Source organism: Telopea speciosissima, chromosome 3 (assembly GCF_018873765.1).
Source record: "Telopea speciosissima isolate NSW1024214 ecotype Mountain lineage chromosome 3, Tspe_v1, whole genome shotgun sequence".
Classification (NCBI taxonomy): Eukaryota; Viridiplantae; Streptophyta; class Magnoliopsida; order Proteales; family Proteaceae; genus Telopea; species Telopea speciosissima.
The window spans coordinates 35521801-35528551 of record NC_057918.1 but is presented as its reverse complement, the minus strand read 5'-3'; positions in this window follow the sequence as shown (position 1 = coordinate 35528551).

Here is a 6751-nt window from a genome sequence, read left to right as displayed (position 1 = left end):
TGATGGAGGAGTGACATCCAACCCAATGGGGGACATCATATCGGCCTCGGCTGGACGAGCAACACTCTCCTCTGGCAAAACCACACCCTCCTCCGTCACCACAGCACCGTCCTCAGGAGAAACACAAGCCACAACAGCAGTCGTAGGCAACAGCATAGTGACCTTCGAGAACCCTGAGAAATCATAGTTAGAGGTCTTCTCCAAAATGCGGACCGCCAAGTCTCAGATGCCTACATCATATATCTCCTGGTTGTACTTATAGAAGTACGCAGTAATCTCAGGAGATTGCTGATAAGCTGCCACTGCTCACTCCCCGGCCTCATACACCTCAACCTCATGATTCCACCGTAAGGTGCGAAGCTCCTCCTCCAGGGTATGAACTCTAGATGAGCTCTCGGTCGTTGCAGTAGACGCCACCCTGAGCTCCTCAGCCATACTCCTCTCACGTGCCACGGCCTCCTCCCAGGCGACCTTATGCCCCTGAAACTTCTTCTCCAGGCCCTGCTGTTTGCGGTTCAGCTGGACCTTTTGGAAAGCATGACTCTCCAGGCGAAGCACCGTCTCCGTGACATGATGCTGGACTTGCAATCAACATAGCCACAAAAGAATCATCCCAAGTACAGGAAAAGCAACAACATGAAAAGCAAAAGAGCGAGAAGCACAACTCACAGAAGCCATGTCCTGGTAGAGGGTCTGCGTCAAGAATGCGTCGCTAAACCCCTGTAAGATAGAGCGCTCCCCGGGAAGCCTTCCCATATCCAGCCACTCCCGAAATACTCCTCGGCTGGTCAACGTCGCTCCCTCCTAAAGATCCCAAGGTAGCACCAAAAGGGAGGAGGTTGGCAGATCAGCAATCACGCCACCAGAAGAGGAGACCACCCCTTTGCCTCTCGAGGGGGGTGGAGCAGAAGATCCAGGAGCAGTGGCGGTAGAAGACGAACGCAAAAGGATAACACCTGGCCCAGTCCTCACTGAACTAGGGGGATCAGGGCCCCCCTTCTGCTTGGTCCCAACGACCCCGGAAGGAGAAGAAGTAGGAACTGGAGGATCAACAGCAGAAGAACCATCCCCAGGGGAAGCAGTCTGAGTACTCCTCTTCCGCAGGTTAGAGCGGAAGATACTAAGATCTGGTCGAATGTCCATTGCATAACGACACCCAATAAAAAACACAAGGTAAGTCAAACAGTGGATACATAGAAGAAAAGTACATAAGCAAACATCCAAGAAGCCAAATATCTTACCAGGACTCAACTTCTAAAGGCATAAGAAGGCCTCGGAATCCAACTGACAGACGTTGAATGGGTCGCATCCCTAACATCACTAGAGGGAGTCGCGCTCAAAGTCGTTCAACTCAAGAGGGCGGTTCACCCCCTTGACATCAATGACCTCCCAGGTAGATCGCAGTGCACATCGGGGGACCATGGCAAAAAAGAAGCGATCCCTCCAGTACTTCACCGAGCTAGTGATCCCCACAAGAGGATCGAGCGTGGCAAGAGACCCCCTAGGGAGACGACGGGCGAAGTGGTAGCACCCACCTTCCCCCTTCTTCAAAACATAAAAGTACGAGAATAGGGGAGCAGTAGCAGCACGCCCCATCCGGGCGAAGAACACATAGAAACCCAGGATGACACACCAAGAGTTAGGCAACACTTGCCCAGGGGTAAGGCGCCAGTGCTCCAACACCAGCTCCACGAAATGGGAGATAGGGAAGCAAAGACCATGGGTGAAGAAAATACGGTTAAGGCAGACCTCATCCACTCGATGGGAGTAAGCACGGTCATCAGGGCCAGGGATGCAAAGCACGATCTAAGAGGGTATATGGTACTCCCGACGAAGTGATGCCAAGTCCGAAGAAGTCAAGATGCTAGGAATGTGAGCCAACTTACTCCTAGGGTCACCAACTGAAGTAGAAGCTCTGGAGACCTTACGACCCCTACTAGGGGCAGAACCTCCAAAAACCTCCTCCTCCCCATCACTAGCAATAGGGGAAGGCAAAGAAGAAGAAGCATCTGCAAGGGATGACGACCCCGAAGAAGACTCCTCAGCGGATCCAACCACGTTCGTAGTCGGATCAGAGTCGTCTGATGATGACATGGATAAACAATGAAGCGAACTAACTACTTACTTATAAAGACGACCTCCCAAGACCAGGCAACCGATGAGAAGAGAGGGATGCCAACCTGCAACCACTAATGCAGAACCAATCAACAAAAAAAAAAAAAAAGAGAAGAAGAGAAAGAAAAGAACATACCAGACACGGTCGAACATGGGCGCGGATCAGGCGTGGCCGAGTAGGCGTCGACCAAAGCGCGAACGTCAAACAAGCTCAGGCGCAAATCGCTCTCGGGCGAGAATCAAGCTTGGGCGCGGATCGCCTGGGCGCGGACCGTTAGGGCACGGATCACTTGGGCACGGATTATCCCCGGGCACCGATCGAAGCTTGGGCGCGGCTCAAGCTCGAGCGTCAATCGACACTTGGGCATAGACCGCTCAGGCGAGAATCAGGCGAGCGCGGACTCGGGCATGGATCGAAGCTCGGGCACAGCCCCGATCCCCGACCTGGTGAAGCACAAGCGTGGTCAGGCATAGGTACGAACAAAGCTTGGTTGCAAACATAAAAGGGCCCAAACCCAAGTCAACAGGAAAGAGAATAGGAGCACAAGGCAAAAGCCAAGCACCGAGCCATACATGCCATTAAGCAAACCAAGTCCAGAGGCAAGACTAGAAGAGTCAAGCAAGAAAGTGGAAGACACTACTCTCCATGGTGCCCCAAGAACAAATACATGGGGGGCACAATGAATAGGGACCAAGACCAATGCCCAAGCAAAAGGAGAAGATACAAAAAAGCAAAGAGTCGAAGAGCAAGAAAGAGAGAAGAAGAGAAATGAAGAGGGAAAAGTGAAAAGAGAAGAAAGGACCAAGAGTATATGTCTACAACAAAGAGAAGAGAAAAAGACAAAAAAGATGGGAGAGGAGAGGTTTGAACCCACAACCTCTCCCTCACCAAGCAATTCACAAGCACATCCTCAAAGAAGAGATTATTTGCAGGAAACCCACCTAATTGGTATAAGAATGCAGAGGATACTCTCTTGAGCACTCTATTCCAAGAGAGTGGGGGGCAAATGATGAACCCAAATTCACACCAACCAATCAGAGGTCACCACGTGTTGCGGCCTAAGGAAGGGGGCCAAGACAGAGCCAGTGAAGGACCAACCATAAGCGTCGATCACCAACACCCACGGGCGTCAACCCCCTGGGGGGCATGGACCTCCCTGGGCGCCAACCCCCTTTGGGCATGGACGTCCCTTGGAGCGCCAACCCCCTTGGGCGACAACTCCTTCGGGCGTGGTCTTCCTCAAACACAGCGATCACCGCCATCAACAAGACACAAACCGCATCACCAAGAACTCTCGGCCACCGCCTATCAAGTCACGTAGTCTGAAAGGACTCATGTACTAGGAACCTCATCTACCACGTAGATAGGTCAATCCACCAAGGATACCAAGTCTATCATAACACTACGTCTCACAGGAAGACGACTACCAAGTCTATCGTGACACCATGTTTCATGGGAAGACAACCAGTCAAGGATGAGCCCTGCTACTCAGGGACTCTATCACCTACGACGGACACTCTACACCAACTAGGACTCTCCACACCGCTATACTCTACTATAAAAGGCAAGGTACTCAGCCCCATCAGGGGACATCTTAACTCATATTGAATTCTACTATTCATCTGTTTGCTCAGAGAGATCTAACTTAGGCATCAGAGAGTCCTAGGCCGGAACCACACCGGTTCTCCTTTGTTACCCAGGGTCTTTTGCAGGTTACGACACTCGAAGGACCGCTAAGCAATTTCTTGACGCAACACTCATCTTCCAAGACATCCACTATCGTGGCATCAGCAACAGTATTGGTGATTTCTCACTGCATTGAGATTACCGAGGAAATGGGAGCACCAAATCATCTACCAAGTCATTGTGTTCTAAGATGAAATCCCAAGTCGCCAACTCCAACCTTGCAAGTAGAGTGCTGAACAGAGGGGGTATACTTAACTCTTTTTTTTTTGTCATTGTGGATGGTCATCTCTGATATTCTTAAAACAAAAGAAAGATAGGAAGAGGAGAAATCGTGAAGGCTCCGTTTGGTAGCAAGGGGAATTAAAGGAAAGGGAAGTGAAATTTTTTAACTTAAATAGGAAACTTTTGTAATTTTTACCCCATATGACTATATCACTTGCTCCAAATCATTCCATATTTGGTTATTAAATTTTACTTTACTTTGCATCCAATTCCCTTTGGTTTAATAAGTAAAATAAAAATTACATGTAAAATGTATCATTACTAAATATGGTATGAAATTTAAATAGTTTATACAATCACATGGGGTAATTATTGCAAAAGTTTCTTTTTAAGGTTTGAAAATTTTCACTTCCCTTTCCTTTATTTCCCCTTGCAACCAAACATAGCCGAAGTATGGAACGACTTTGTCGTTGATGGTGGAACCAAACCTTTCTCTTCTACTGCTGCTTTGGGCTTTTTTCTGGTGACTTCGATTTCTGTTTCTGGTTTTTTTTTTTTTATCTTTTCTTTTTCCTCCTCTACTTCTTCCAGCGTCTTCATCTAGCTTTGGCATTGAAACCCCACACTAGATGCTTCAGCACCTCCATCTGATGGTACCACTGCCTTAACCCCTCTCCCTTCCATCTCCGTCATGAAACAATCTCTCTCCCATCTCCTCCCTGAAACCCTCTCTTTCCCATCTCCTCTCTAAAACCCTCTCTTTCCCATCTCCTCCCCAAAACCCTCTCCTCCCAGCTCCCCTGGCATCGTCAAATGACTTGTAGATGATCTGGTGCACCACCATCCACGTGTTGGTGACATCGCTTGGGAGGCTGTGAGGGTGGCAATAGCAGCAGTGACCCCGACCACAAACAAATTTGCGTGGAGCTAGGCATTGTGGCTTCACAGCTCCTGCTTCTTCTTCTCACAATGTCTTGGGAGGCTGTGAGGGCGGCAATAGCAGCGGAGGATTCTCAGTGAAGAATTAGGGATTAGTCATTTAGGATAGGAAAGGGTAATTCTATCACTTCACTACCCTTTAAGGGTAGTTTAGGCATTTAGAAAAAATTTAACTGATGACATCATCACTACCTAACGGACAGGACTTACTTGAAAGAAATGGTAAAATGCAGGGGGTGTTCAAATAATTGTTGGAAAAGTTGGAGAGAATAAGTAATTAGGCCATAGTCTAGGGGGTGTCCAAGTATTTTTCTCTATAATAGAATATGGGTGACATTTAAGGTTTATCATATATATAGTATATCAATATAGATTTTATTTTACAAATATATATATATATATATATTTACAGTATAACTTAAAACATGATAGGGCTCAACCTTAGCCCGACCTAACCCTGACTCAGGGTCAGAAATTTACAGTCCTGACTCGCCCTTAAGGCCAAATATCTCAGCCCAGGCCCTGTTCAGGCTTAGGGCAGGTTCAGGCCAACAGGGCCAAACTTGCACCCTTACTCAAATGCAACCGAAAAGACCATATGTGTAAAGGAATAGGATAGGGTGCCAACGGTTGATTCGGTATGATTTCGGTCCTTTTGGTTGTTGATATATTTGGTTAGATCAAAACTAGACTGATAAGGCATTCAATCTAAAAAAAACCAAACCGATAGTGTTGGTTTGATCGGTTTCGGTCCATTATCCATCCCTTATTGGTCTATTATCGGTACGATCTCGATTTTTCATATATAAGGAAAATTTTAAGTTCTAAAATAATATTGAATTTTGTCAGTTTATTAGATTTTTCTGGCCTTTCAGTCCAAACAATTGGTTCTATCATAACGAACTGATAAGGAGTTTGGTTGGTTAACTTTTGGTTTGGTCTAGTCAATTCATTTGGCCTGTTATTTATCCCCTAGAATAAGAGTGTACTTATTTATATGTGGAATCGGTCAATTTGACTTGCAACATTGATTCCAATTAACATTATTCTTTTACCTACTCAATTAGACCAAGTTAGGCCGGGTTCCAAAACAATCCATGTTATATTGGCCTCATATCCAATTCTGAGTTTTCAAACCTTGAATAGGAGTAATGGAATTTTAGTTTAAGTTGTACGATGCCTCATGACAGGTTCAAATAAATTTGTTTGTAATGGCAAAGGCAAAGTATGTACAATGATGGCCTAATCCTAATGGTGATTTGGATTTTGATGTTTGAGGATTTGAGATGAATTGGCCGACTATCTTTAATCAATTTCATGAGTATTTATAGAACGCATTTACCACAGTCTGAAGTGATTCTTTATCCATGGTTTCCCTCTAAGAATTACCGAGTAAAAAATTCAAGAAGAAAATTTTGCTCACCTCTGATGTATTCAATATAAAAATTAAGGGCAAGAGAATGTTAGAATATTTTGTTAATATTCTTTCCTTTTGGTGCGCTCTATTAATTGTGACAACTTCTATTTCTAAGAGGTTGGTCTAATAAGGAAGTTATGCAGAATCTACAGGATCTAATATGAACTGGCTAGTGTAGGCTCATAGATCACTGTTAGATTTGTAATGGGAAGATCGATGGAAATCTGTATAAAAGCGAAGCTAGGTCCCTCCTCTAACTCTAATCACAATATTGCAACACCATTCTGGAGAAACGGTGTCTCTAAGGTTTTACCATTGAACCAGTGCTAAAGGGGAGTCGAGAAGAGAAGATCCTTGCTTCAAGGGAGATC